Raw genomic sequence first — 22,257 nt, 5'->3', positions numbered from 1 at the left:
GGGGTTTTTTTGCTTTGTAAGTTCCTCTCCAAAATTTCTGCAACTTAATGTTCATTTGGAAGGTCACTATTATTTGAGCTTGTGAAATGAGGCATGAGAGAAACAAAGCATGCTATTGCCCAACAGAATCTTCTGTATATTCTAAATGTTTTCTGAGAGAATTCAAGAAGGCACTATTGGAAACTCAACTATCACTACTCTTATATTTAATTATCAGAGCTAGCTATAGCCTTAGAAAATTTAAATAAATCACTCAGAGCACATTGCCTCATTCTAGTAAGCAAATGCCTCATGGTAATGTGATCAGAGAAAGTCAGGCTCCCAACCTCATACACTAACCAACCTGGCAGCTCAGCAGTTGGGTCTGTTAGGAAGGTTCTAAAATGAAGTTAAAAATTTCCATTGGACTGAGATTTTAGTAAAGAACTATTAGAACCCTACAGATATGAGGATATCCTTTTCAGCAAACATTTATTGAATACTGACTTTATTTGCCATAGGATGAGTGCCTTTACATATACAATTTAATTAACCCTAACTCTGTGAAGAAGAAAGTACTTCATTCCAGATCCTATAGTGTCTAATCATTATGGATGAGGAAAACTAAACCAAAAGATGCTCGTGGACTTGGACAAAAGCAGTCAGTGCAGGGCAGGGGTAGAATTTTGAAGCTAAGCCTTCTTGGTCTTGCTGTATTGCTTTTTCCCACTAAACTTCCCTGAGGATGTGACAGGGATTTTTGTAAACCCCTCATTTACAAAATAAAACCGAATCCTTCAGAGGAGAGGATAAAGAGAAGACCTGGTAGAGACAGAGAAAGAGAGAGAGAGAGAGAGATTCCTAGAGGATTGATGGATTCTGTTTAGCTGTTACTATAGACAGTCTTTTCAAAATATTTTATGTCAAATTGTCTCTGATTAACACTTTCATCTGTAAAATGTGTTGATGTTGCCAATTAAAGATGAGAAATTGGTTTTACAAGTTTATTTCCTCATCTTTCTGAGAATCCCATTAATATTTTAATAGTAAAGGATTTTTTAGAAGAAATAAACCCCTTTGGGCATTTCCAGGAAAAAGTTGGAAGAATTTGGGGGTGGGGGGGGTGATAGAAAAGCTTAGATCGCCTTGAACAGACTGTTGGTGTGAATGTTAATGACTATGATGGTGAGGTCTAGAAAGCAGTTGTTAAGAGTAAAAAATATACATATATGATACCTTAAAGAATCCTCGTCCCCCTCCCCTGCCCTCTTCCCCTCATACCCAGCCTGGAAGAAGCCTTTCAGGGTCTTGCTGTTAAATATATGTAACAAGGGCCACAGGAAAGACTTTTTGAGGAAAGACTCCAACAGAAAAGAATAGACACAAATCAAAAAGCATGAAAGAAAGAAGAATTTGAGGCATCTAGAAGCACAGAAAACAAGAAAACCTAAAAAAAAAAAAAAGAAAAAAAAGAAAGAAAAAGAAAAACTCTCACACCAAAGATAAGAAACTTGTTACAATGTAAGACCAAACTGCCTGTTGTTGTTGTTTTCCTTCTTATTATTTGATAGGTGCCAAGTCATGATTTTTCTCCTTCATCTGCATCCCCTCTGTGTTTTTTGGGGGGTCTCCTGATTGCCTCACTCAGACCCTTATCATGCTCAACAGCTCCCCACAGACTCACCCCACAATCCCATCCTCCATGTTACCCCAGAGCCGTCTTCCTAAAGCATATCTTAAGCCCACACCCTCCCCTTTACTAAAGGAAAAAGATCCAAGTAGGCACACATGATCTTCCCAGCCCACCTCCTCTCTCTCCTTCATTTGTGCCCTCTGCTCATGCCATAAATGGCATCTACTATTTCCCAAATTACCACCTCCCTAACCATACACACCCCAACCCTTGCTCACCCAGCTGTGTCTGCAGAGCTACCTGCCTCTCCCCTCCTCAAGCCAGTACTACTCTTAATTTTGGGAGCCACTCCGATGATGGGCTCTTTGTAAAATGGGTTTGCCCCTAAGAAGTAAATATTGTTGCTGCTGAGCCCTCTGTAGTGTCCTTTATTAGCTCATCATAATTATTTGCATTCATCCTCTGTTACTCAGCCCCGATGCCCAGCGCACACCGACAGCTCCACCCTCCCTCAACGCAGCTGGAGCTGCAGTGTTTAAGTTGTCCACCTGCTGGGAGACCCCAGGGTCTGCCTCAGCAACACAGCAAGTGCTGTGACAGAAACAGGAAAGATTGGGTTACCACGTTGCATGGCTGCTAGTTAGATCTGTGTCCCCTTAGCATCTGTGCTCTCGGGGTGCCCTGAAATAAGCCACTGCTCCCGGGTTTCCCTGAGGCAGGCGTTGGCATTGCTGCCTTCATTTCACCGATGAAAAACTAAGGAGGTGGTTATACTCACTGCTCAGAATCACCCCCGTGAATTAGGGGAGTTTCAGCATCTGGGCGGACACCTAGAAGCCAAGAAAGGGACAAGCTACAGGGCTGTAAAATAACAGAAAAGGAAGAATCATTCCTCATGCCCTTGACTTAACCTGTCATCATCTAAGGTCTCAGGGCTACAGGTGACCTGAACAGCTGAAAAACTTTGAATGGGAAAGGAGAAACAGAAACAGAGAGGATACAGAAAAGAGCCAACAGGAGAGAGAAAGAAGACCCACAGCACCCTCTTTCCAGTCTCCCCACCACCCACATAAACCTAGCACTCCTTACCCTCAGCTGTCTTGATGTGGTTATCCCCTCTGACTTGCAGTTTTGACTGAAAGTAGCTTCACTCTGCTACTTCTTAAAGGACTCCATGCTTGCAAAGTGACTTTCTTCACTTAGCAGATGGAATTAATGATAGGCAATGTGAACCTTCCTACAAGTCCAAAACAAGTAGGTGAAATGGAAATGCTCTGAGAAGAATATGCATTATATGTTAAAGCTCTCCAACATGTGGGTTCTTATTGTTTCTAACATTAATATCATCTCTTTTTTTTTGATATCAGGAATCGAACCTAGGGGTATTAACCACTGAGCCACATCCCCAATCCCCCCCTACCCTTTTTTTTTTTTAAACATTTTTTATTTTTTGGAAGTGGTCGGAAACAATACCTTTATTTTATTTATTTATTTTTATGTGGTACTGAGGATTAAACCTAGGGCCTCACATGTGCTAGATGAGCACTCTACCGCCGAGCCACAATCCCAGCCCCACCCCCTACCTTTTTTACTTTTTATTTTGAGAGAGGGCCTTGCTAAGTTATCTAGGGCCTCACTGAGTTGCTGAGGCTGGCTTTGAATGAGATCCTCCTACCTTAACCTCCCAAACTGCTGGGATTACAGACACCCACCACTGAGCTTGTTCATTAATATTATCTCTAAGCCTCAGTATCTCTGCTGTAAACTGGATAATCATAGCCAAATTGACTGTCTCATAAGATGTAGAGAATCTTTATTTCCTGAGCACTTACTATGTGCTCAAGATCGAGTGTCTGAGCATTATCTGATCTAATCTTCCCAGCAATATCAAGTTAGATACTGTGGTTTTCAAATGTAAAAGCTGAGACTAGAGTTTCTGTAACTTACTCAAGCATACACAATAAGTGATAGGGCTTAGATTTGCCTGGAAATCTGAGGCTTCTAACTGGTACAATCTGCCACCACCTGAGACCATACATGTGTAGGCATTCGCATTATGCAAGCTTCAGGCTGCTATAATACTGAAATGTTTATCTAGAAGCAAATATGCAGATGGTCCTGCATGTAGGGAAAGCAAAACACTGAAAGATCACTACTAAGTGAAAGGTTTAGAACCTAAGACTTTTGACTTTCAGCTTGTTCAGGGATTCCCAATATATCTTACCATCTAAGTATAAATTTAAAGACTATGATCTCAAAGCTTTCAAAGATATTCTAAAAGGACAAGGTTAAAAACGAAATGGACAGGGGGGAGGGAAGCAGATTTCAAACAAGCAGGAAGAAGACTGAACGAGAGAGTTTGTTTTGAAGGACAGCATGGTGAATCAAGAGGCCTCCAAGAAGAGGAAAAATGGAATGAAAAGTCAGCAAACAAGGTAGAAAAGACAGCCCTGAGAGGGCCTGAGAAACTGAACAGAAAATCTGAAGGAAGATAAATGGATAATTTAACAGCCATTCAGTTTTTAAGAAAGACAAAGAACAAGCTACATTGCATCAGAAAAGGACCAGAAATGATGATGGATGGGCCCCTTCAAATGAGTGGTGAACACAACAGAATCACGGTGGCCTGCAGAATTCCCAGCTGAGGGCAAATTTGAGGAACTAAATAAGGAGATGAGACTGATACGGATTGAAGAGTTTTTCAAAATCTATTTAATGGCCAGGCAGGGGACATTGATCGCTTTTCAGTGGAAGTGTTGAGAAGCAATGAGGTAGTCAGCCCTTATTTGTGATATGAATGGATAAGCCTGGAGAGAAGGGTGTGTATACATAATATTATCACAACATACATGAAGGAATTTCAATAAGTGTTGTCTTATGGAGGTAAAGCACAAAATTGTTTGGATTTTTTTATGAAATAAGCATTCTCTTTTCTATCCTAGTAACTGGTAAGCCTTCTTGAATTCTTAACAGTCGGATGACTTACTATTTAAGAATTCTAACACATGACCCAAGGTTGCAAGTCCCTTTATCTGTTCATATTAGGTTTTAAATAAAATATTTTGTTGTTAAATAGCTAGACATGCCCAGAAAACAATTCAAACAGTAAAAAGGCATGAAAGTATTAGAAAGGATTCTCCCCCACATTCCTATCTGCTAGTCACCGAGTTTCTTTCTCTAGGGACAATCACTGCCAACCAGTTCCTTGTGTTTGGTAGTCTATACTAAAGCATAAATATAGTATGTTTTCACACTGATTTTACACATAATGTTCATACATTATTTTATTTATAGTGTGTGGATAAATGTGCATATCCTGCCCCATAGTTTGCTTCTTTAGACCTAGTATGTTTTGTTTTATTCCTTTCAGTCTCTATAAAAGCTGTCTTGTTCTTTTTTTTTATTTGTTCTTTTTAGTTATACATGACAGTAGAATCCATTTTGATATAATTACACAAGCATGGAATGTATCTTATTCTAATTAGGACCCCAGTCTTGTGGATGTACACGATGGTAAGATTCACTGTGGTGTATTCATATGTATACACAGGAAAGTTATGTCAATTTCATTCCACTGTGTCTTGTTCTTTTTTGATGGCTGCACAATATTAGATATTAAGGATGAAGAAGAAATTATTTAACCAATAATTAATCATGTAATCATTTAGGGATAATGATGTTTCTTATAGTTGGTTGTTGTAAATAATATGCAATATATTTGTAAATATGTCACTTCCACACTTTTTTTTGACAGGATAAACACCCAAAAGTGGGATTACTGGGCATTAGGGGCATGGGTATTTGAATTAGATAGGTATTACCAACTATCTCTCTGTGGAGTCTGAACCAGTTTAATCCCCCAGCTATGCCTGAGGTGTCCATTCTCCAGACTCTTACCAACACAGTATGTTATCAACTTTCTCAAGTATTGCCAATATAATCTGTGAGAAATTTACCTCATTGTAGTTTTCATATGTATTTTCCATATTAAAAAAGCATAATGATATTTTAGCATAGATTATTTACTTAGGAGTCATTTGCATTTTTTTTCCTGTCAACTCTTTTTGTGGTCTTTTCTGATTGATTTGTAGGAATTGGCTATGTATTAAAGACAAAGAGCTTTGATCCATAGCAAAAGTAACAAATATTTTCCCCAGTTTATTATTTATCTTTTCACTATGTTCATGCTGCACGTATGCCAATTTTATATAGTCAAATTCATGAATCTTTTATGGCTCTGAATTTTGCATCACACTTAGAATGAATAACTGCCCCATATAAAAATTACAAAAGTAAAAAGGTTTTCTACAAACTTCTTTTAGTATTTTAAGTTTCTTTTTTTTTTAACTTGTGGTTTTAACTCCTCTTATTTGGTATGGTTGATGTGAAATGTGAAGTAGGAATCCAATTTTATTTTTTTTTTTTGTGGCTACCCAGTTTTTATCAGTTCTTGACTAATCTTTTTCCTTAGGATCTGAAAGGTCACTATTATCATCTGCTACATTCACTTCAATTGGGTTCTGTTTTCACTCTTTCTATTCTGTTCTGTTGACCTGTCTGCCTAGTCATCCTATTTTAATTAATATCAATTTATACTATATTTTAATAAGTCTAGTTTCACCTTCCTCATTACTCCTCAGTATTTTCCAGGTATGCTTCTTTACTTTTCCATATAAACTTTAAGATTCAATTCATAAACAATTAGTAATCATCAGATTTGCATGGTACTTACTAAGCAGCTCATTATTGCATAAAATTCGTCTTTCAGCCCTTGGGACTCTGAAATAAAAGCTAAAAAAAAAAAAAAAAAGAAAAAGAAAATGCTAAGAGAGTATTCTAGAATCCACTCTTGGAAGTTCTGTAGCATGTCACTCAGAACTCCACTTCCACTAAAGGCTGGGACTTAACAGTTACGTATTTATACAATCCATGCAGGCTCCCTGTCCACTATGTTTGGAGAACCCTAGGACTCAAGGCACATGAGAAGTATGTAAAGATGTATACAGAATGAATGTCTGCAGCTCTGCGAACTAAAATTAGATATGGTCATTTTTAGACATTGAACTTTGTAAAAATAATAGATTCATATGTGTTTCTATAAAAATCTCAGATGGCCTAATTTTATTGGAAAACACTCTGCCATGGGAAAAGGTGGATTATTACCATGTGGCTACATTTTAGTTACATGTTCCAACCACCTCTCATATGAAGCCCATTCATCAAAGACTGTGGCTTCTGGGTCTGCAGCCATTCCTTCCAAATCAGAACTTGCCTACACAATGAACATGATTGATTAACTACCATTGGGCTCTGAAAACTCAGCCAGCAGGACAACCTAGGACAGTGTCCTAGAGGGGCTCATTATAACAGGAGAGATTTTCTCCTTGCTCCCATTTACTTGAGCTGTCTTTAGGTCTCCCTGTCATTTACTCCTTAAAACCCTTATTTCATTTCCCAGGGCAAGGTAGAATAGATGAGTCACAGGTAAGATCCACTGCCTACACCTAATGTTTAGGAAGTGGTGTTTCTCCCTGACTCAGCGAGGCAGCATTCCTTCTGTAAATTTGTCCCGATCCAGTGCCAGGGACACTAGAACAAAAAAAGTTGCTGCACTGCCCTTGGCATAGCTAAGATCTGAGACAGATTTTGTTACCTATGTTCCGGTTGGGATACCTGATATAAAGGTGCCATGGGCTTTGTACCCACTCAGGACTGGACTGACATTCCAGCTGGGCTTTCTACTCCCTTGTAAACATTGGCTCTTTTAACTTATTTCTCCAATCTCAGGTGCCACATTGATCCAAACAGGGCCCCAAATTCCTACTCACAACACAGTTGTGAGGTTTAATCAGCTCACACATAGAAAGCTCCTTACCTGACACCTGGAACACTGGATACTTTCATTTCTCCCTAGTAAAATGCAAGATGCATTTTACTCTCTACCATAGTGAGCAAACAGCTGGCCCCAGCAGAGACTCAGCTCACAGACGTGTCTCATTCAGTTCAACACGGTTTTTAAAATGATGACACGTCCAGTTTTCCATAGTCCCCACCACTCCCACCTGTATTATGCAACATACTTCATTCATTAACTTTACTGGCTTGGCCCTGTAGTCATTTGAGTTTAAGTTTCTTGCCCTATATTATAGAAATAACAATGCTATTAATCCAAGGAGGCTAACATTCTTGCCTCATTAATTCAGAATGTTAATGTCATTTGTGAATATCATTTTCCACAAAGGGATCCCTTGAGCATATGAATAAAATAAGCAAATCAAGTAACATGGGAGGTCAGAAAAGAAAAAGAAAAGAGCATTCTCACATTTTCGCTTTTATATGCACTACTAATCTGCTTCAAAGGTTTGAAAGAAAATGATGTGTTTCTAAGTTATTACTACTACCGTAATTAGCTTTCAGGATATTAGACACTGATGCCACAAACATCATCTTCACTTATAGCTTGGGTAGACTGTGCCCTTAAGATTCCAATTGCAGATCTGAATCATTCTTGCACTGGATTCTAATGAGCTTGCTGGCTTTCATACTAAGCAGTACCTCTGTGGCTTTATCATCTTTATAGCTATTTGGGTAAGTGCCTCATATTATTTAGATTTTTTAAGATCTCCAATATCACTAACAAGACAAAAAAAAAGAGAGACCGATGATATTTTTTGGCATTTGCAAAAACCTCACACAGCTAACCTGTCATTGCTGAATAAAACCCATACACAGAAAAATAGTTTACTCAGCTGGAAAAAGCGATTCACCCCATGTGATAAACATGGTATAATACTGAATTCTCATGAAGGAGACAAAACTAGGTTGCTGGGATTTTTTTTCTAAATTCACCTGGACCATAGAGAAAATCTAAGCTAAATGGCTGCTCCCTACTGCTTCCATTAAATATAACTTCCCTGGAAGCCACAACTCTATAGGCCTGTTGACTTTGTCACCAGAGGGAGTTGGCACCCTTCAATAGTGTTTCCTGAAAAAAGATGGAATGCTAGAATGCAGATTTTTAAAAGCAAAGGAAAATGTCCCCTTCTGTTCGGCAGATTCTGGGGCTTGAGGAAAATGGAGATGGCTGCTGGTTAGTCCCTGACTCACATTAACTAGGAACAAGGACTGGTAAGCAAGTGTTTTCACCAAGTTTCTCTGCTATATAAGGCAGGGCTAACTAAAGCCAGTTCCAAGTTGGAAGCCCTCAAACTTGAGAAACTCCTTGGGATGGCAGAGAACAGCACTATGCCAGTAGGAAGAGACCTCTTGTTTGGAGCTTAGAAGCTCGCTCATGTTAGCTTGAGCAGAAATGGAAATTTGTTGCCTCAAGTGAGGAACCGATGGCTGGCTGGATCCAGCTGGACCCAGAGGATTTAAAGATGCTGTGGGCATGTGTCCTCTGTTCTCTGCTACTGACTTAGGTTTTGGCTTCCTTCTCAACTATGCTGGCTGACATGTCCCTGCCAGAGAGTGCTAGACACCTTGACACTTGAATAAAAGTAATGCCCTCTCGTGTGTGTGTGTGTGTGTGTGTGTGTGTGTGTTGAGTTTACTTTTGTTGCTGTTGTTGCTGGAAGTGGATTTTAAGTGGCTTCTAGTAGACAGAAAAGGTTATGTGTTGTCCCTTTATGCGTCCTCTGGTAACGGAACCTATTTTATGAGCTCTGCACATAATGCAGGCCTGACCAGTAGGAGCACCCAGTGCCTGAGGTAGAATGGGCATGAGATCCACACTTTAAGGTCCTTGTATCGCATCAAAGGAAAATAGAAGAAGAAAGCTTGATTTCCAATAGTACCAGGTAAAACCTCAAGACAAATCTGATTGGCTTAGTGTGGGCCTCATGCCCATCCTACACCAGTCCCTGGGCCCTCTTATTGGTCAAGTCTGTATTATGTGCAAAGCACATGGAATAGGTTCAGTGACTAGAGGAAGCATAAAGTAACAACATACAGGCTCTGCTGTCTACTAGAGTCCACTTAAAACTCACTACAAAAAATTAAAAAAAGTTAATTTTTAACATGCACATTCACAATGCAGAGAATCAGTTCAAGGATCAAAATGTTTAGAACACTCCACCATCTGCTCAGGTAGTCTGAAAATAGAGACCTACATATGACATCAATTTTTATCAGTTAGGAATTACATCCTACTACTAAGAGATAAAAATAATCTAGAAGGGCTAATTCAGGACTGCTAATGGCACAACAGCTCCAAAGCCATGAGATACCCAGACCCCTTTTATCTTTCCTTAGCCCATGGCTACCATATTGAAGTTTGTCTCATAGTCAAAAGATGGTCACTATGGTTCCAGCCACTAAATTCATATCCAAGCAGCAAGAAGTAGATAGGGATAAGAGCAAGAGAATGCATCCCCCAGCTGACTAAGACGCCTTTAAAGAGTTTTCCCTGAACTTCTTTTATGAACTCTGCTTTAATCTCCCTGGCAATTCCTGAGTTCAAGGGGGGCTAAAATTCCTATTGGGGAAGCAACTAACAAACTCTGCTAGAAAAACCACAATCCTGGCAGAATAAATAACCATGTCTCCAAACAGAGAAACAGCTCTGTTGTGTTCTGGCCTGGGAAGAACTCAATGAATAGTAAATATTTCAGATCCTCAGCTGCTGTAATGCCATTATTCAAAGTCTTTGCCTCTACCTGAGCTTTTATTATTCTGCCATTGCTTTTGTTCTCAGACATCAGCCTTATATTGGATAACCTTGAACTGTGTTCACTCTTTTCCAAGGTGACCAATCTTGATCTCTTCAGACCTAAGTCAGAACACATCTGAGACCACAGCAGCACTTGAGTCTATTAAGGAAAACATTTATTGGACAATCAGATAGTCCCTAGGATGGACAAGCAATGTCTGTCTAGAAATTCACTTTTCATTTATAACTACAATTATCAGCACTGCCCAATGCAAAATCGCATACCAGTGTTACAATATGCTAATTGGTTATCAGTGTGGGCTCTGAAGTTAGAGACCTGAGTCAGGACCCCATCTCTGTGACCCCAGGCAAATTCTGTAGCTTTTCTGAGCCAGATTTCTTCATCGCCAAAATAGGGCGATGAGGAAATAGCTCCCTCATCTGATTATTTTGAGGATTTAATGAGAAAACAGAGAGAGAGAGAGAGAGAATGTGTACATGCACAATGCCTGACAGTTAATTTTCAATCTGTAGCAAATTTCACAAAAAGGATGCTGTAAGACTAACATCATTAATATGAATGTTTAAAACATTTATCCAAAGAAGTCTTGGCTTGCTTTCATGTTCACTATTATTGTTTATTTGGATTTTTTTGAAGGAATTTTTTTTTCAAACAGCCAGAAGCTTCATGTAACAATTAATATATTATCTTAAGAATTTAGTGCAAATTAATTTTTACACAAGTTTGAGTTTCAAAAGCCATTGAACTGGGGAGGAACAAAGTGAGGTTTTGGAGTCTGTTTGCTGCCTCCCATCTGGACCACAGAACCAGCTCCATCTGCTCTCACGTAGTAAGTAACACTTTAGGTACTCCTTGCCAAAATGCCGTGTGGAGTTTAGCGCTTTTTTTTTTTTTTTTTTTTTTTTTGAGCAGGAAAATGTTAAATTGCATAGAAAGATGTGTATCTCAAGTTTTCTAGAAAACTTGAAGGGGCTATTTTGAAATTTCAATTTTCTATTTTTGTACCATAATCCAAGTTTTTCAACAGGTTTTGTTTCTGAATTTCATTCTCTTTTACTATCATAATTCTTTTGGTCACATTGAGGGATTTGGATTGATACGATCAACACATTGCTATGAAATGGGAACCACTGAAATGCTCAGAGAAGAGAATGAAAGCTTGGATTTATGTTTTTGATCCACCACCCTATGGTGGGTTCAGTGAGGAAAGTTGATTGGACAGGAGTAAGAGGAAGGCTGGGAGACCCATGAGGATACTGTAGTCAGACTTAACCAGTTGGAAGGATGATGGTAGCCTGAAGGAGGGTTGTGGAGACGGCAATAGACTGAAGTACAAAGTTATCCTGGAGTTGGGCTGACAGGAGGTAACGGTTGATTGGGTGTGGGGAAGAGGGAAACACCATACAATTTGGGGCTGGGCAGCTGGATGGGTGATAATCAGCTCAGCTCAGCTCCCTGAAAGTTACCTGAGGGCAGAGGGCATCTTGCAGGGAGGTGGCAAGTTTGGCTCTCATCAGGCATTTCACCATGTCTCTGGCCTTCATAGCACACAGAGGAACCCAGGGTTGATGAGCAGCACTGAAGCGTGATGTATGAAATCCAGGATCTGTCAGATTCAACCATAATAATCTTAACCTTTAGGAACCAAAAGGGATTAACAATTCACCAGTTCACTAATCTAAAAGTTAGGATTTGCTGAGCACAACGGCTCACGCCTGTAATTCCAGCAGTTGAGGCAGGAGGATCACAAGTTCAAAGCCAGCCTCAGCAAAAGCAAGGCACTGAGCAAATTAGTGAGACCCTCTCTCTAAATAAAATACAAAATAGGGCTGGGGATGTGGCTCAGTGGTCAAGTGCCCCTGAGTTCAACCCTTGGTACAAAAAAAAAAAAAAAAGATTTGTTTTTATACTTGGTGACTTTCTTCTGAAGTCACATACCTTAAATAGAACCCCCCACCCATGTTTCTCAGAAAAGCACTTTGCACCTGTCACTGACTTCATGAGAATTCAGGGCTGCCACCACTGCAAGGCCTCTTTTTCCTCCTGTTGAGATTTGAGCAGAGGTGATGCTGGCTGGTCACATAATCGGTGATTTTCCATTTCAAAATATCAATTCCCAATTGGATTTTTGACATTTTCACTCAAAGAGGAAATAATCATAGTAGTAAAGTGATCATGTCCTCATAATTAGGATATTGCATCATACAGATATTTGAGATGATTTCCAAGACTAATTTTGTATTCTAGCCAGAAAAATGATATTTCAAAAAATACTCTAATTTCTTTATCCTTTACCATACATTGTATCTCTTAGTTCTAATTATTTCTCTTTGGCAAAGTAGGGGTGAAGAAAGGCAGAAAACACAAAGTCATATTGCAAGCAACTCTGGAAATAGAATTCAGCAAGAGGAAGCCAAAACCATCCTTTATTTGTCCTTTTTAAAGAACTGGAATAGCTAGTTCAGGTAATTTCCTCAAAAAAAAAAAATCTTAAAGGTATTAATGGCACAATTGGACATTTTCAGGTTCCAAGACAAATTTGGTTTTAATTTGGTGAGGTTTCTCTATGCCCTTCTTTGAACAACAGAGTATAGGAGCACTCACTTTTTCTAAGAGCAAATCATGCTCTTTGTTTACTGTTTTGTCCCACATCCAGCTCTTGAATTCCAAGATGTGACCATGGCCAACTAATAAGTACATACTGACTCAGATGATAGCAGGTGTGGGACATGATGGCAGAAGGAAAGCAAGGTTAGCATAGGCTCCTAGCAGCTTGGTGAATTGGAAAAAACAGGTCTAAGAAATAATAGTAATAAGAGAAAAGTATTATATTCATTCCTCAAGGGGGTTATTCTAGGTTTGTTTTTTCGACAACATTCTTTGCAGGTCAGAAGGTACTGACTCCACTCTCAGCCACTGGCAGGTGTCCTGGCCTTAACCCTTCTTCCTGCCATTGGGATGTGGGAGGGATAGAAAAGGGACTGCTGTCTCCTGGGGTTGCTGTGCTAGGTGTTAGAGATCAAAAGATAAAAGCTTCTGTTTCTGTTCTCTCTTTGAGCTCATAGATGGTAAGCTTATTGGTTAGCTTTTCACCATACCAACAAAATATCTGAGATTATTAACTTATAAAGAGAGAAGATTTATTTTGGCTCACAGTTTTGGAGATTCCAGTCCAAGATTGGACAGACCCAATGCTTTGGGCCTCTGATGGGGGAGTGCCAGATGGCAATGGTGGGGAGAACATGGCAGAGCAAACTACACACCTCATGGTCATGAAGCAAAAGACAGAAAGAAAATGGGCCCAGATCCCAAAATCCCCTTTGAGAACACAACTACAGAGACCTAAGAATCTCTCATAAAAGCCCTCCTCCTAAAAAAGTCCACCACCTGCCAGCCATGGTGACACATGTCTGTAACGCCAGCAACTCAGGTAGCAAAGGCAAGAGGATCACAAGTTAAAAGCTAGCCTCAGCAACTTAGTATGGCCCTCAGCAACTTCGAGAGACTCTGTCTCAAAATAAAATATAAAAAGGACTAGAAATCCAACTCAGTGGTAAAGTGCCCCTGGTTTAATCCCCTGAAAAAAATAAATAAATAAAAGGGGTGGGGGGAAGGGAGGAGGAGGAAGAGGAAGAGGAGGAGGAGGAGGAGGAGGAGGAGGAGGAAATTCCATTACGTCCCAATAGCACCATGCTGTGAACCAAACCTGTAACACATGGACCTGTGAGGACATTCAAGATCTAAACTACCCCACAAGGCAAGACAAAGTTGTTTTAAACCAATAATGAGGAACATTCACTGCTGGTCATGATGGAGTAACAGATCAAAAAATTAACAAAGAGAAAGAGAGAGAGATGCAGAAAAAAATATTTGAAACAACAGTTTCTAGACAGTAAGCAAGACAGCACAATACACTGAATTGTGAAGGAAACAAATGAAGAGAGCCTTACAACTGTCTCCACTTACTGCCTAGAGAGAGTTTTCCAGCCTTGGCACAGGGAGGGGTAATCCAAGCACAAAAAAGTGACCTCAATGAGTTGAGAAGTCAGAGCCAGGAGACTGTGGGGGTCCAGGAGGTTAGATTCCAGAGAGAAGTACCAGGAAAGACAGAGCTACACAGTTCTGCTCGAGGCAACTTTGAATCTTTGGCTCAGTGCTATTTACCCCATCTACTGAGGCTGAGGGAAAGAAACAAAATAAACAAACAAACAAAAATCTTGAAATCACAGAGGCGAGGAAATAGTCTATGTTCCTCCTAGTCACAACATCAAAGAAAAACCTTGAAATACATGAGGCATTAGCATTATGTACAGTTCTCAAAAGGGTATTGCATGGGGAGGAGGGCAAATTAACCCTAGACTAAAAGTCTCTCTGGCCCCACTTAGCAAAGCTTAAAAGCAAGCCCTGAATGGATCAAATTATTTCCAGTTAACTTAGAAACATTTCATTATAAAACAAAAAATATTTGAAGAAATTGGAAAAAAAATCTATTACCCAACAAAATGAAATTTACATCTAATTTCCAACCAAGAATTACCAGGCAAGCAAAAGGAGCAAGAAAATGCGGCCCATAAGAAGAATCAATCAACACAGACTTGATGATATGGATCATGGAATTGACTAAAAAGACCATTGAGATGTTAGTATGCTTATATTTTATATGTTCAAGATGATGGAAGAGGAAAGATTGAGTGTAATAAACAGTCATGGAAGATATTTTAAAAGACCCAAATCAAATTTTTGAAAATGAAAACTGCAATTTCTAAGTTGAAAAATATAGTAGATGGGATTTGCAGTAGATTAAACACTACATGGGGGCGGCGAAACAGTGACAGCAACAGAAACCATCCAGAATGAGAAACCCCAATGTAAGAAAGACTGAAAAGAAACAGACAGACCATCAATTGAGCTTCAGGATAATACTAAAGGGCTTAATGTATGTATAACTGGAGCCCCATAAGGAAAATGCAAGCATTAGAAATAGTTGAAGAAAGGGCAGTGGACATTTCTCAAAATTTGATGAAAATTATAGACTTAGGGAGCCAAGATTCTCAATGAACCCAAGCAGAAGATAGAAGAAGGAAACTATATCGAGCTACATCAGAAATCAAATTGCTTAAAACCAGTGATACAGAGAAAAATCTTAAGAAGTAAGGAAAAAACCACATATCACGGTGTGAACCAATACAACCCAGAAGACAATATCTTTAAAGTACTAAAATACACACAAAGATATTTTTTAAGAGAGAGAGAGAGAGAGAGAGAGAGAGAGAGAGAGAGAGAATTTTAATATTTATTTATTTTTTTAGTTTTCGGCGGACACAACATCTTTCTTTGTATGTGGTGCTGAGGATTGAACCCGGGTCCACACGCATGCCAGGCAAGCGCGCTACCGCTTGAGCCACATCCCCAGCCCCACACAAAGATATTTTCAGCATGAAAGATATGATTGAAGAAATCAAGAACATGCTTCAGACATACATAAACAGGAGAAGGAGTCTAGGTTCTACCCTGGAAGACCAGTGACTCCACAGAGAAGGTAGAGTATGAGCTGAGTGGTAAAGGATGACTAGTTCTCTAGGGAGAGAACTATTTACACAACGCTTTAGAGTCAGGGAAGCTTAAGTAAAAATCTGGCTCCATCTCCTGCTATATGGCCATAGTTGAGGCACCATCAACTAGGATGATTCTGCTTCCCAGGGGACATTTGGCAATATATTTGATATTTTAGTGGAGAGTGGGAGAGACTACTATGGGCTTCTGGAGTATCCTACAATGCACAAAGACAGGCTTCACTTCACAGCAAAGAATTATTTGGCCCAAAACATAAATGGTACTAAGTTTGAGAAACTGCAGTAAAATGCAGATTTTTCCACTTATAGAACTGAATGACATGAGCATATTCTTTAATCTTTCGAGGTTTTGGTTTCCTCAGCCATAAAACAACAACAATAACAAGAGGATAATTATAGTATCTACCTGTTTTTGTCAGCCTTTTGTCACTGTGACCAAAATACCTAATAAGAACTACCTAGAGGAGGAAAGTTTATTTTGGCTCATGATTTCGGAGGTTCAGTTCGTGGTCAACCAACTCCATAGCTCTGGGCCTGAGGTGAGGCAGAACATCATGGCAGGAGACATGGCAGAAGGCATGGCAGGGGAAAGCAGTTCCCTTCATGGTGGGGTTAGGAAGCACAGAAAGAGAGAGAGAGCTCTACTCACCAGGGCTAAAATATAACCCAAAGTAATGTACCCAGTGAACTACCTCCTCCAGCCACATCCTTTCCTCCTACAGTTACCATTCTGTTAATCCATATCGATGGATCAACCCATTGCATTAGGTTATACCTCTCATAATCTAATCGTTTCACCTTTGAAAATTTTTGCAATGTTTCACCCATGAGCTTTTAGGGGACACCTCATATCAAAACCATAACACTCCCTCAGAAGGTTCTTGAGAAAGTTAAATGACAATGTATATAAAGCACTTACTACAGTGTAACTCAAAACATAAGAGAATTAAATAGATTCATCTTAGGTTTCTTTCAGAGATAGAATGAAATCAAAACCTTCTGGAACAACATGAGTGTGATGCTTGGGTGAGACCAGGCATGCTGTGTGCACATTAAGATCTGGAGTGTATGGAGAGGAGAGGGCCATGTGCCAAATTTGTGTATCCTCCTTATCTTATCTATCCTTATGTGCTCTCTCCAAGGCCTTACTCTAAATAGTAGCTATGTTTTCTTCCTCTTGTAGGCAAGATGGATATAAAAATTCTGCTCTATATCTTAGACAAAGCTTGCATGTGTTGATTTAGTAATATCTAGTAAAATGAAAATGCATACTCTTTTTGTTCAGCTATACCAGTTCTAGAATTTGACCTTCTGATAAGCTCCATACATATAAAAAGTCTATGTACAAGGATAGCCATAATAGCATTATTTGGAATGGGCACATATAAGACACCCTTAGTGTTCATTAAAAATAGCAACCAGTTAAACAAATTAGGACAGTAATGTAATACTAGGTAGCCATAAAAATGAGGAAATCTCATTTGTTATGTCCGTAGGGATAGAATGTTTCTTGAAGGATACACAAAAAACTGATAGCACTTGTTGCTTCTTGGGAAGAAAACCCAATACTTGGGGCAGGAGTAGAAGGGAAATTTTACATTGCACCTTTTTGTGTGCTTTGAGCTATGTGAATATGTTCTTATTCAAAACATCGATAAAAGATGGAGTGGGGCAAGTATCCAAGGTCCTCTCTGTAATGGGCCAGAAGCCCCCATGATATCATAAGGTTGCCCCAAGGGAGAAGCTGAGCATACTGAGTAGGATTTGAGGCCCACCCCTCATTCACTTAACACTTGGAGCCACTTAGGAGTCACCACTCCTGCACTGCTAGAGAAGTCAGATTTCAAGGGACAGCATCCCAGGGATTAGAACCACTAAGTAGAAACTATAGGGAGGTAGAGTTCAGCTCAGCATAAAGAACAATATTCTAAAATCAGGACAAAAAAAGCGTACCATCCTTGGGAGGTAGTGTACTCACTACCTCCACATGGTCAAATAGTAGCCAAAAGATCACACAGCAGGGATGCCACAGAAGACGTCAGGTACCCTGTGGCCTATGTAGCCACATACTAGCCTTTAGAGTTCCTCTGGTACTTATGGACAGTGATCCAGTGGGTGATGTTTCCCCCTTTCTCTCTCAGCAAGTGAGAAGCAAGTCAAACTAGACAGACATCAGTAGCATCCTCACAGAACCCATTAGGTGTCACTCACTGATGGCAAGCTTTCAGGAATGCCCAGTTTTCTTGCTGATGGTGCTTTTCAGGTAATCGCTGTAAGTCCTGGAATTTAGGTTTGTGGATAATCATTTGCTTTACTGATATCCTAATAGTTCCGTATTCCCTTAGCTAACTGCATTTATGCAACAAATTTATAGTATAAGAGTAATTCCTCAAGATAGGAATCTTTCTCCCTTTGCTTATAACCAGCACCTGGCCAGAGGAAAATGGTCTTCTGGTGTGACAAATCTGTTTCAGGAGAATAGGAAACAAAGAGAAAGAAGGAATTCTGAGAAAGATGTAACCTGCCCACCCCGCTCCAATATTTTATTCAACACAAAGGAAGCAAGAGGGAGAACAAAGAACAGGATAAAGGAAAGAAAGCTGTTTGGGGCTAAGCCAAATAAACTTAAATGGTTTAAGGAATAAATTGGTGGAGTAATTCGAATCATGGGCAGGTGCTATGAATGTAATTTAGTAAATGCTCGGGAACCTGCCAAGGAAGAGAAAAATGTGTTGCTTTTGAGATCATTTCCCAGCAGCTTCATAAAAGAAAACTGATTACAGGAATTTAATAAGTAAAACAGAGCCAGAAATATTGTAATCAAATGAGTTTTTAATTACATTTCAAGCAGAAAAAAATTCCAATTTGTGCTCCTGGGATTAAAAAAAAATAAGTTCTAGAGAAATGCTTTTGTAGCAGGAAAATAACATAAACACTAATTTCCATAGGAATTATAGTAGTCAGTTTAATTAAAAGGCTTGATCAGAGTAAAGAGGAGCTGGTGCCAAACCACACTAAATAAAACCATGGTGATCATTGCTACCTCGCACTCTCATCTAAATAAAAACACTGTGTGTTGAGTGGGAAGCAGGCATCTGCATTTTTCTCATGGAAATGAAAGGAATTTGATTACTGCATGAATTACTATGTTGCCTTGTTTTATCATCATGTGAATATACCATCCACAAGATGGTATATCTGATTTAAAATTAGATGGTTTTTCTTAGTGTGATGCACACACACAGAATTCTCTGCATTGATGTGCAGAGAGTTGCCACCTTAACCAGGATGGAACACCCACTCTCCATTAGGGTAACTGATTATTTCTGGAAATCCACTCTCTTATGTCCAGCTAAATTTTACTTGTGTCCCTGTAACTCCTTGGAGCAGAGGGCTATTTGAGGGGATGAATCAAGTTCATGAACACATGGTGTACAATTGTGCATGGAGGGACTACACTCACTACCCTCAACATGAAAAGCTGTTTCCTTCTGGAGGCTGTTGCTATTGACCACTCCCTAACCAGAGAAAGCTTATCAGGAGATATGCCGAAATCACAGTGGTGTGATTCTGTGCTCATGTTTTGTCTCCTGTGGAATGAATGGGATTCACCTGCAAGGTGTCTCATGGGAATAATGGGTATAACCTATGGTCACAGGACAAAAAAAGTTGACTGGTCCAAGGCAGAGTATGAGAGCATCACCTTTCCAATGGATAATACTCCCACAGCCCCATGCTCCTTCTTTTATTAATTGCTTTATAGGAAAAAGAATTCTAACTATATTTTGAGAGAGAAACTTTAATTCATCAGGATTCCAGAGAACCTGGACAAAACTGACTGGCTGACAGACTGGTCTGTATGAAAGCAGTGAGGTAGGACTGGGGAGAAAACTAGATTACTTGTTCCATAGAGAGAAAGACAGGGAGGAGCATGTGAGTGATGGTAGGTGGGTAAGTCACTTCCCCTCTGACAATCTCTACTATGGAGCAGAGTTAGTAGGCATCCAAAATGTTGAGGGTGATTTGATTTCCTATGAAATGGAACTTCACATTGGGAATGATGCAGAGTGGAGTCAAGAATGTGAAATGGACTCAAAAAAGGAAATCAAAGAGCCCATGGAAGTAGGACTTGGAAATCATGAGGATTCTAAAAGGTTGCCAGAACATGACATAGATTTGAAGTGAAGTTTTACCTAATTCTCAAGGGACAAGGAGACCCCAAGTGACATAAAGAGTCCATTCAAAGAACAGTGTCAGAATTCATGAGTGTTCTATACCTAACCAAGAAGGTAGTTGATAGAATTGATGGATAATAGGAAGGAAGGAAGGAATGAACGAATGGGATGTGGAAGTAGAAAAAAAGAAAAGGAGTTCCTGGTGTCTGGCCTTGCCCCAATTTGATGACAATGACAATCATATTTAGAGCGTCCTCAGAAGTTTATGCCTTCAGTATTTCCTCACCATCACAGACTCTGAAAACTGGTGAATAACAAAACTATTAACGAGTTTGAATTGGGTATTGACAAAGGATGAGGCCATAACTTCAAGATGTGTACCTGATTCTTTCTCTTTTCTCTTTACTTTTTAAGAGCTATCTTTCTATGCTTCATCTTCAACAGTTTTCACTATATAATCAATGATGTAACAGGCTACTGCAATAGCCTTGACTTTTAGTGGAGAAAAACAATGACATTCTCCATAGTTTTCAAAATACATGGGAAGATTACAAAAGGAAACCTTAACTACTTATACAGATTCTTATCTTTGTCCTAGAGTGTAAGGATTAAATTTCATTTGTGATCCTAGCATATGGGGGACATATTTTATCATTTGTAAAGAGCAGAGTCATTGTGAGGAATATCTAAAATGAATTGCATCCCGCGCTGGCAATGTATCTCACACATAGTAGATGTTCATAACTGGAAGATCCACCATATCCATGTGGGTATGCCAGGTTTATGTACTTCTTTGAGACCGTGGAGATGGAAAAATAGCCCAAAGAAGTACAAGTGCTTAAATATCCATAGATTCTCTTATATTCTGACCATTTGTGAACTGCTATTATAAAAACACCACCTTGTGATTATATTTTTTGATGTTTAAATAATTTGTCCAGTTAGGAAATACAAGAGGGATCCCAATCGAAACAAAACCCAAGTGTTGGTACTGATTATCTCTTGAGTTATAGGATTACAAATTATTACTCTTGCCTATTTCTTTTAAACCTATGTTTTGGCATTTTCTAATATTAACACATTACTTGAAAAATGCATAAATAACTACAAAGGAGAAGAAAAACACTAATTTTAAAACAACAAAAAACATTCATGCTTTAAAAAGATCAAGGCCATAATTTTAAAAGATTAAATGTCATCCAAATCTTGTTTTCTTTTTTATTAGACTGTCCAAAAAGTATAAAGTGTCCCAAACCCTTTGTTGTATGTTTTACGTGGGTGGTTTTACTTATATTTATTATTCATACTTATTCACATGTAGATTCTTCTGCTAATCATATTTTGCTGTTTGAATATGCTTGAAACCTTTATTAGTAAAAAGTAAGAAGTTTGAAGTATAGTCATACATTTAAAAGTAGGAAAAGAAACTTTAGAGACTTTTTAAATTCATCTTTTGCTTAAAAAAAAAAATCAGGCAGAGAACAATAGAATTTTCCTGCTGGGCAGAGTGAACTCTTTTCTCCTCTGACCTGTAAGATATTTGCCTATTGTTTCCTGAATTCGTTCTAGCCCTACTTAAGAGGCATCCTCAGGCCCACCCCCACAGGACCCCAGGACCTGCAGAATGACGCATGCGTATTAAAGTCAAAGCAGCAGGCTTCTGCTAAGTCCTCATTCCCCGAAGGGTTTGAGAGTACAGAAGGTTAAACGATCCCAGAGTTCCTCTCTTTTGTTAAAAATAAGTAAATAAATAAATACACAAAGTTAAATCCTACTGCAGTTAAAAGGGTGTGGAGCCGGTGAGGACTCCGCAGCCTGAGCTTCATCAGCCCTCTGCTTCCGGTCATATGCACCCCACATTTCCCCTCCCCTCATCTAACAGCCCTCTGCTTCTCTTCTCCACGATCTTTTCCCTTTCTGTCATATCTGTTTCCATATAAGTTCCCACTCTGATCTTTGTATTTAGCTCCCAGATCTTTTAGCTTTAAAAATGAGCCCCTCCTCTAGCCTCAGGATTCTGTGTGGACTATTTTACTCAGAAAAGTCCCCTACCCTCCCCGGGGGAGGACATTTGTGGCAATACAATTATAGGTTTCTTTTTGTAAAAATTTAAGTTCACAGTCTATTGAGATGTGGAACCCTCTCTGGCAAAGATCCACATATGAGTAGCTGGATATTTTGCTTCCTGTCTTGCTTGATGTTGTTATAAAATAGAATGGGAGTCT

The 22,257-nt window shown here is 39.3% G+C and overlaps 1 protein-coding gene across 1 annotated transcript in view; it reads left to right on the top strand.

Annotated features, from left to right (window-relative positions):
* Positions 1–22,257, top strand: part of Pde11a (phosphodiesterase 11A) — a 381,530-nt gene that overhangs the window by 353,763 nt on the left and 5,510 nt on the right. The window lies entirely within an intron of this gene.

This window comes from Marmota monax, unplaced genomic scaffold (assembly GCF_021218885.2).
Source record: "Marmota monax isolate L192 unplaced genomic scaffold, Marmota_monax_Labrador192_F-V1.1 WCK01_AAM20220418_F8-fsc00007, whole genome shotgun sequence".
Taxonomy (NCBI): Eukaryota; Metazoa; Chordata; class Mammalia; order Rodentia; family Sciuridae; genus Marmota; species Marmota monax.
Note: the sequence above shows the minus strand (reverse complement) of the source record. Positions and strands in the feature narration are given on the sequence as shown.